General features: G+C 38.1%; 1 pseudogene; it reads left to right on the top strand.

The window, feature by feature from the left end:
- The first annotated feature begins 8,340 nt into the window (after nt 1-8,340).
- Nucleotides 8,341-8,572, top strand: LOC114087015 (short coiled-coil protein pseudogene; annotated as a pseudogene).
- The last annotated feature ends 1,406 nt before the right edge of the window (nt 8,573-9,978 follow it).

The raw sequence follows: 9,978 nt of genomic DNA, 5'->3' as shown, positions 1-9,978 counted from the left end.
AGGAAGAGCAGGAAAAAAAAGACTAACATTAAACAGATACATGAGGTGGGAGGGAAAGGGAGAGAAAAGGGAAATTGCATGGTAATGGAGGGAGATCCTCATTGTTATACAAAATTACATGTAAGAGGTTGTGAGGGGAATTGGAAAATAAACAAGGAGAGAAATGAATTACAGTAGATGGGGTAGAGAGAGAAGATGGGAGGGGAGGGGAGGGGAGATAGTAGAGGATAGGAAAGGTAGCAGAATACAACAGTTACTAATAGGGCATTATGTAAAAATGTAGATGTGTAACCGACGTGATTCTGCAATCTGTATTTGGGGTAAAATTGGGAGTTCAAAACCCACCTGAATCAAATGTATGAAATATGATATGTCAAGAGCTTTGTAATGTTTTGAACAACCAATAAAAAAAACTGAAGGAAAGTTCCCATGACTGTTACTCTGGTTGACTCTGGTTCAGTTCCATTCAATGTCATCAGGGCTCTTCCTGCTGTATTCAAAGCACTCTGAGTTTCCAGATTCTGAAGTGGAACAGTTGCCCAAACACATGCACATATACACATATCCCAATGCCTCAAGTTACCCTTTCTTGGTGCAAGATGCTTTGAAGGAACTTGAGCCTCATGTGGCTCCAGGAAGAGATTGAGCCCTGGGTCTCTGAAGTCCTGCTACCATTTGCCCCTTTCATGGGCTGTGTTCCATAAATACTTCCTTGTGATTTCCCAGTACCCATTCTGGGCAAGTACTTCTCTGGGCTCCCCATCATCTGCTTGGGTGAGTCTTGAAGTGACAGGTGAGATTTTGCACTCTCCTTTCATCGAACATGTGACTAGTACCCAGCTTGTCTTCAAGACCTTTTCTGAAACTCCTTTCAGTTATGTAGTTAGAAACCCAGATCTTAAGATCTTTCTTATTCTAGAGTAAGGTATTGGCCTGTGATTAGGCTAATTCATAAGTTTGTTATCATTGTAAATGATGTTTCAAAGTATGCAAATGTATGGGTGTGTTTAGGAATTTATGCTTAGCTGTCTGGTGTGTTGAATTCTTAGTTTTCTGCACAGATTTTGTAGTTGATCTGGGATATATTTCACAGGAGCATCATGTATGTTATGGAATAACACCAGGCATATCCACTCTGTTATTTATCTGTCCCTTTAACATTTATTGCTTGCCTTCTACTAGCTTGGCTGTTCTTGGTACTAGGGACCCAAATTCAGAAAGATCTTGGCTTGAAGGTTCTGTTTACTTTTTGTGAGATTCCTGATTAGTTCAGTAAAGACACACAAATAATCACAGAGAGAAAAATAAGACATAGGACTTTTCTGAGAAACTGGGAGGCTTCCAGGAGATAAATGTTATCCCTGAGTCCAGTACCAGTTGGCAGCAGTCAGAGCAGGACCAGATTCTGGGCAGAGGAACCAGCATTTGTAATGTGAGGAGGGGAAAAAATTGGGCATTTACACTGGCTTTTAAGTAGCACAGCACAGAGAATAGTGCTGTATGTACAAAGTAGTGGGAAGTCTAGCCACTAAGTCAGGGGCCATGTCACAGAGGGCTTTGGGCAGTGTGCTTTTATTCTGTAAGGGGCTTAGAGCTTGAAGAATACTGAGGAGGGAGGTAATATTCTCAGGTCTCTGCACTAGGGAAGCTGTACTGTCCTGCGCCAGGGGATGGGCAGTGAGTGTACCCACTCTGCCTGTCCTGGGAACAGAGGGCATGATTGCAGGAGCTGGTTCAGAATTCAAGAATGCCACATAAAGGGCTAGGTTCCTGTTTCATTCCAGGCACCTGAGAGGATGATGGAATTTGTTTTTCTCTGAAGCAGAGGTGGAGGTGAAGTTTCATGCAGGGATTATCTTGGGACTGACATACGTTCACTTTTTATTTAATATTTAGATTTAGGATTAGAGATTTCTACAGCTAAGTTTTAAAACTCAATTTTATGTATAAGTCCTATTCACTTGTAATGATTGCAAGAAAGAAAAGAATGAAGATATTGTTTCTAACTTGGTGTTACCTGAAGAAGACCTTTAAAACAGTTCTCATTTGTCTTTTCATACTTTTCCTGTAGCATTTAGAGAAACTGGTAATTATTCCCATGGAGGAATGTGTTTCCTAACAGTATATGGCTGTCATCCAGTAGCACTAATGCTATAATTTAGGTCTCTAAGAAGATAGAAAATATAATTACTGATGTGAGGATAGCGAACATCTTCTTCACTCCTAAAATCTTAAATTTAGTTTAATGCCATGGCTGATAAAATGTCCAAGTTGGTCCTCTGTTATCTTTGGTCTCCACATCTATGGACTCAACCAACTGCAGATCCAAACTATTAAAGAAAAGTGATTTCATATTCACTGAACACATGTGTACTCCTTTTTTCATTATTTCTAAACAATACAGTGTAACAACTATTAACTACTTTCCATCAGATTAATACAAATAATTTAGAGGTAATTTAATGTATCCAGCTGGGTACTATCAGGTTATATGCAAACACTGCCATTTTTAAAGAAGGAGCTGGAGCATCTATGGGCTTAGGTATCCGTGAAGAGTTCTGGAATCAATTCCCTGTGTATTCTGAGGGACAGCAGTATACTCTTTCAAGGATTACTATGAAAACTGGCTTTGTTAAGCTAACCAATTTTATTAAAGCAGTAGAGTGATTTGTGAGAGTAGAGATGACTTTCAAGGGATGAAATGAACATAAGTTGAGTATAAATCAATCATGTTTTTTATTGATGTCTCTAATCAGATTAGTGCTAAAAAGAAATATTACTGCAAATTAAAACTAAATAATTACCACATCCTCTTACACAGGATTTGTTTCAGTTTATAAAACATATTAAGTGTCTGCCACGCATCAGGCACATTCTAGGTGTTTGGAGAACATCAAAGAGCAAAAGGCTGGAGCTGGGGTTGTGATTCATTGGTAGAGCACAGTGCTTGCTTAGCATGTGAGGCACTAGGTTTGATTCTCAGCACCACTTAAAAATAAAATAAAGATATTGTGTCCATCTGCAAATATTTTTTAAAAAGAACAAAAGATGCTAATGCTTGTTCCTTTATTCTTCTCTTCCAAGTGCAGGGAGACAGACAATAAACCAACAAATAGATAAGAATCTTGTCTGTTAAAGGTAATGAGTATTTTGGACAAATATAAAGGAGTAAGGTGGGTGGGCATACTGCCCTGTGAGTGAGACCAGTGAACCTTATGGAGAAAGTGAGATCTGAGCAAAAGCTGGAAGGAGTGGAGTGAGCAGCAGTGTGGGCATCATCGGAGTAGTGTGCATGGCAGAGGCCCACAGGAGCTTGAGGCATGGATAGGGGTGGAGAGCAGGAAGCACAGAGGATGGTAGCCTACTACTAACACTTGATCTGACCTGGGCCAGGGATCCTGAGGCAGCTTCTCTTGGCACAGCCCTGAGTGCTGCTTCTTGCTCTGGGTATTCACTTGCCACCCATTAAAGCACCATTGTTTGTCTGATGCCTGAGAGTATTTTATTTCCTGTCATGTCCCCAGTTAGAGATGACAGTAAGAGACAACAACCATGTCTAGTGGAGTTAGTTCTCCCAGCTGCCTGAACAGGTGCACAATTACAACTTCAAAATGTTGAATGCCTCAACTTTTTCATTTTCCAATCTGTCTCACTAAAAATAAAACAAAAAGCCAGAAAGAAATGTTTTACTTTAACTCAGCTATGAATTTAGCTGAATTCCAGCTAGAACTTTCCATTAATGTGTAGGTAGATTGGATGGATATTTGTTGGGAAATTGACTCTAATCCCGTTATGGTCTGTCTTTTTGCTTTACGTCAGCATTTCCATAAAGGTATCCTACAGGTATTGATGGATGTTACAGAACATGGGAATTTTGTGATCCAATGCAGTGTCACTCAGAGTGTGGGCCAGGGACCAGGAACCAGGCCAATCAAAACTGATTACTGATCTGTGACAAAATACCTATTTAAGGGAGAAATTTAATGCCTGTTAAGCTAATAACTTGAAATGATAGCTGTGAATCCTTTATGTCTTCATTTTGAAATGTTAATTCCTCTAAAAGTTTTATTGTATTTTATTAGAGATTCAGACCATGATGGAACTGGAAATTTAAAGCGTGTCCCTTGTCATGGGTGGTTTGAGGAGTACTGATCTGACCTGTTTAAAGGGTTCTGAGTTAAAAGGTTAAATAAGTGTCATTTTTACTTCACACTTTTCACATCTGTGTACTGTCAGTAGCTAGAAAGGGTGGAGTCAGCCTTTTCTGTGTCTAGGCATACTGAGTCACAGCACCCTTTTCCAGAGAGTCCTCTGGGACTGCCTGACTGAACTTTTCTTTTGGGAAAAGCTCTGATGGTCTATTTTTGTTTTGGGTTTTTTTTTTTTTTAATCATCTCGCAAAGGTGACTTTGCTCTTCACTGCTTCACTGGCTTTCTATCCATTGATCTCTTGAATTTGCCATCTCCCTTTGCAAAGGTAAAACTGGGGCTGAGTAGAATAAATGAATATATTTACAAATCTATGTAAAAAGTTCAGAAAATGATTTTGAAAAGTCTATGACTTTTCTTTTGGCCCCTTTCATCCTTTATGACTTGTAGAACTGGTTTTGTTCAAATACACTTACCTAGTACATTTTTGTTTGTTGTTTGTTTGTTTGTTTTTTGGTTTCTGTTTTGCTAAGAATAAGGAGTTATTTTCTTTGGAGCCATTTTACCAAGGATCCAGAACATAAAACTTAAAACGTGTTTCAGATTCTAGAATTTGGGAAATAAACAAATTAGGCACAGACTGTGTCTCTGTTCTAGTAGTTTGTTTGTATTTGTATTTGTTTTGTTTTGTTTTGGGTTCTGGGGGTTTTACCCAGAAGCACTCTTCCATTGAGCTACTCTCTCAACCCTTTTAATTTTTTGAGACAAATTATCTTTAAAGTTGGTCTTGAACTTGTGATCTTTTTTCTTCAGCCTCTGAGTAGCTGAGATTAGAGGTGTCCCCAGTTTCTACTAGTAACTTAAAAGAAGGAAGAATACACACCAATCAAGTAACTTATGATTCTACTAAAGATGACTCGTGACAGGTATGCCTGTATGAAGAAGGCACTGCATGTCAACACTGGGCTTTTGTATTTAGTATATCCTACCTTTCCTTGGGTCATAGAAGTTTGTCCATTACACTTAGTAATTCATGACAGCTCATAATTTCTCCATCTTTTAGAACATAATTTGGTTAAATCTGAGCTATATCCCTTTTATTTTAGTGATCAACAGCTAGGATACAAAGAGTAAACCCTGGAGTGTAGACACCATATTTGCATGTAGTATGCTGAGCCCTGCCCACTGTGAATAATCCACTCTCATTACTGACAGCTACTGGTGGATGGTTTAATTAATTATTAGCTGTATAAACTGTGGTGGCCTTCCCTATATTGAATGCTAACACCCTCTTTTCATAAGATAATTCTTAGCATTTTTTGCAGATATTTCTAATAGCTACATAGTGTTCATTTATATGGTTTGTGATGAACTGATTTTACTAGTTTCTTTATAAATCAAATTAGAGAGATAAAGCCCCTCGTTCGCCCAAATTTACACTGTGTTCACTTCCACTATGCAGAGGAAGTAGGGTGTCTTCTTGTTTTTTGTTTTTCATGTACTGATTTGGCAAGGACCCCAGCAGAGTAGATGAGAGAACAGTCTCTGGCACTGGGGTCCTGGGGTCAAGGACTTGCTCCACCAAGGTGATCTTCCTGAAGTAACTCAACTTCACTGATCCTACACTTTGTTCTCCTTGTTCAGTAGTGATAATAGTGTATCTATTTCCTGGCATGATGTGGGGGCTCAATGACAGCATTTTGTTGAAGCCTTCAGCACCACCTATGTATAGCAGAGCAAGCCACATCCGGGGTTTCTGCTTGCTGGCTTTACAGTATATCTTAGAGGGATTAACAACTTTGTTCATTGAATCCTGAGAATTGACAAACCCTCGTTTTGGATAAAGGGGAAATTGAATGTAAATATAATGTGGTACTCTTTCTGTGACTTTCTCCCATGTAAATAATTAGCAGATGACTTTCTTTAGACCCAAAATGTCATTTGCTTATTGTAGAACAACATGAAGTTCTGACATTTCCTTGGGAACACACAGGTCACTAGAGTGTACAGCCAGGTGTTCCTGAGTGGACCACCTGGCTCAAGTTCTAGTATCTGGTGTCATGTTCAGTTGATACAATATTGTTAAAATTCCAGGTCTTAATTTCTGAATAAATAAGTCATGGTTCATAAACTGGTATTATAATGGTGTTTAACCAACACACAAATAATACTTCTGTAGAATACTTTCTTGGGAAGTTAGCACATAGATAGATGTCAGTGATTTTCTCCTGGCTATTTTTCATTGAGAGCCATTTGTAGGACATTGGTACATATGTGGGCATAGGAGAGGGAGGAATGAGAGACATAGGACAGTGGAGAAGAGCGATGCAGAGGGGGAGAGGTAGTAGGTAAGGGCAAGTCATCATTGCTGTCTGCTCCCTCTTCTATACCTTTTTTTGTTTGTTTGTTTGTTTGTTCTCTTGCTGGAAGCAATCTTCCCAGTCCTGAATATTGTGAACCTTTATGTTTAACCTGGAGCCTTTATTCTTCTTGAGCTAACTCTCTGCAGGTGTTCTCATCATGCCATGATTTAATTACCACAGAGTTGCTCAAAGTGCCCCAGTGTTGATCCTTAACAAAGACACCTGCTTTGAGGGGAGGATGTGTGCATCCCAGCCTGCAGGTGATGTGTTCGTCAGTGTATGATGAAGCAGGGTCACCTGAAGGTTCTTGATCATCTGAGCTCCTGGGCCACTTATCTGGCTGTACAGCCAGGAACACTGAGTCATCCTGGACACCTCCTTTTGTGTTAACCCTGTGTCCAGCCCATAATTAGTCCCTCCAGGTATAGCTCCAATCTGTCTCCTTCTCCCCACTACCCCCATGTAGGCTGTCACCAACTATTACTCAGACTACCCACAGTCTCCTAACTTGTTCTCCCACCCTCTCTCTACATTCTGCACATGGAATCACACATTTACCATGCACATATGTGTCCCCACACATAGGTTGCTTAAAGCACTTCAGTGGCTTCTCGTTGCTCTTGAACCCCATATCATCACAAGAGCTGCAAGGTGTTCTATCTCTGTTCCTTACCCGTCCTTATTCCCTGTCTTCCATCCCCCATGAACTCCTCCAGTGAGTTCACTTTTTGCTGCCTTGTCTGTTCTCTTTCCCTTCACTACAAAGTTCTCTGCCTCTTCCCTGCTTACACTGTTTCCACTTATGTCACTTCTTTGTTAGGGATTTTCCCATCACTTTTTGTCCTCTCTTAGAGCACCTTACAGAATTTTTGTAGCTCTAATTTCAATATATAATCTTTCTTGTCAAAGTTATTTAATATTTGCCTTTCCCGTGGAACTCAAATCTTCATGGAGGCAGATACCATGATTATTATTATGACTTTAATTTTTTAGAGCAGCTTTAGGTCTCCAGAAGAAGTGGGGAGGTGGGAAGGGATTCTCCCATGCCATGCAAGGCCCCATCATCCACAAAGGTGCCTTTGTTACACTGATGAACCTGCACTGATGCATCATTAGCACCTGGTGTCCACAGCAGGGGCTCAAAAGCACAGTTATGATGTGAGTTCTAGCATGGTGTTCTCCACACATTTCTCCAGATGACTTCTTGCTCACATATTGTGAATATTTCCCAAATGTTTATATTTTTTTTCTTTTATCCTTTTTCATCTCAGGCTTCTTTGAGTTTCCTTCTGGTTTCCGATGCCCCAGAACAAACCTGGTGTCTAGGAGTTGGTTGGAGTCTCTCTTCCTTCACTCATGGCTTCTAATCACATTTTAACTCCTACTTCTTTTCTGTTTTCAGTCCCCTTTTAAATGATACATTTTTTATTTAGAAAATACATTTGTGGGCTGGGGCTGTAGCTCAGTGGTAGAACACCCACCTCACATGTGTAAGGCACTCGGTTCAATCATCATCACCACACAAAAATAAGTAAAGAAAGATATTGGTGTCCATCTAAAACTAAAAAAAAAAAAAAAAAAAAAACCTAAAAATAAAAATAAAAAATTTGGGTATCTGTTCCTCTATCAATCTCTCCATTGATCCATCCAGGCAGATATATGTCCAGATGGATAAGTAGACCTCTATATACATGAATATTTAGATAGGTAGGCAGGTATGCAGGTAGCAGGATATGGTGTATGTATTCAGTGTAAGAGGTCATTCATTGCAGCTTTGTTTAAAATAGCTAAAGGCTGAAGATCACCTTGAAGACAATGAAAAGAAAACATGGATGCAGTTGATGCTGAAAATCAGGTGAACTGGAAGAAAAAACATGACTTTATTAATCAAGTGTTGGAATTCCAACACACACTTGAAGATCTCTCTCTGCAAGAGTAGTTGCAGTTAACGAAGAAAATCTGAATCTAAAATCAGAAAACCAAGTTCTTTAACAATATATAGAAAACCTATGTCTGCTTCTAGTGTTTTTCAAACTGACACAAAAAGCAAAAGAAAGTAAGGGATTTGTTTCCCTTCTGTTTTATGGAATTTCTGCTGATCATTTTTTCCTTTAAAACTTGGATAGATTCTAAAAGTTACAGTACCTTTGTTTGTGGCTTCATTGAATATTTATGAAGATAATGGCAGATCTAGGTAAAATTAACTGCATATCTAGAGACTTCCATGAATTTGTGTATTATGTTAGTCTATGAAAATGTGCAAATGTATTGTAGAGACTTTATAATTAGAATTGAATATGTTTATGATACTTGAAAATGAATGTTTTATCAAATTTTCTTTCATATATAGGTTTAGCACTGTCTTCTATTATATAGGCTTAGTAAAATATATAAGAAAACAACCACCCTGTTGTGAAAAAGTGACCAAAGTCATGTACTGAATGCACAGCTTTATGTAAGTACCCTGTCCACTATCTTGTGCCTACCATTTCTCTTTCCCTAAGGAAAAAAAAGATTTCATATTTGTAAAATTAATTTTAATAGTTAATCACTTATGAGAGTAACCTGACTCTAATTGTTGAAACTCAACCAAAATAAGATACTCTCTTAGCTAGAGCTTGTCCTGTGTGATATTTAATAATGAGATAGGATTGCTGGTTTCTCTTTAAGCAGTTGAAGATGGACTGCAACTATAAAAATGGTCTCATACTGGGAAGATTTGTTTAAAACTTCCTTTTGTATAAAATAACCCACTTGTTACCTGAAAATATAGGAGTTCTGATCATGTGTGTATTCAAGATCGAAAATCTTGAGAAAAAAATAGAAATAGGGCAGGAAAGAACTTGGTAAGTACTAGTAAGCAACTCCAAATGCTTTCACTCCAGATTTATGTTCTCTCTGGCAGAATAGACTTTTAGCAGACAAAAGATAAATATGAAAGTTTGAATAACTTTATGTAAGCCACATATTAGGGAGATCAATTACCATTTGGTCTCAAGGACATTTACCCAGTAGATCAACTCTTGCAAAATTCCTTAAGAGAGTTTATTAGTAACAGAATCATGAACAAATGGTAGAATATACATGCACAATAACGGTAATTTTGATATTAGTATTTTAGCTCTTTATTTTCCCAGAATTTTTTGTAAATTCAACCATTTAGTTTGCCAAGGTTTAGTCATTCTTAGTCATTTAAAATTTTTTTAATTTATCTTTTAGAATTCCATTTGGTAAGGGAATCAGTATTGGAAATAATATTAAGAGAAGAAGAAAAGAGATCTACTAATATAGTTTATGGTTATTAGATCTGGGCTACTTTTAATCATGGAATAATCTTATGTATTAGTGTAAGATTTGATATGTGACTTTAGCTATATGAATATATAATTAAACTACAAACATTTTGCATTCTTTTAATTTACAAATATTTAAAATTGTGTTACAGTTCTGCTTTGCTGTTTAATGA

The sequence above is a fragment of the Marmota flaviventris genome, chromosome 12 (assembly GCF_047511675.1).
Source record: "Marmota flaviventris isolate mMarFla1 chromosome 12, mMarFla1.hap1, whole genome shotgun sequence".
NCBI classification, from domain to species: Eukaryota; Metazoa; Chordata; class Mammalia; order Rodentia; family Sciuridae; genus Marmota; species Marmota flaviventris.
This window is presented reverse-complemented; position numbering and strand designations above follow the sequence as displayed.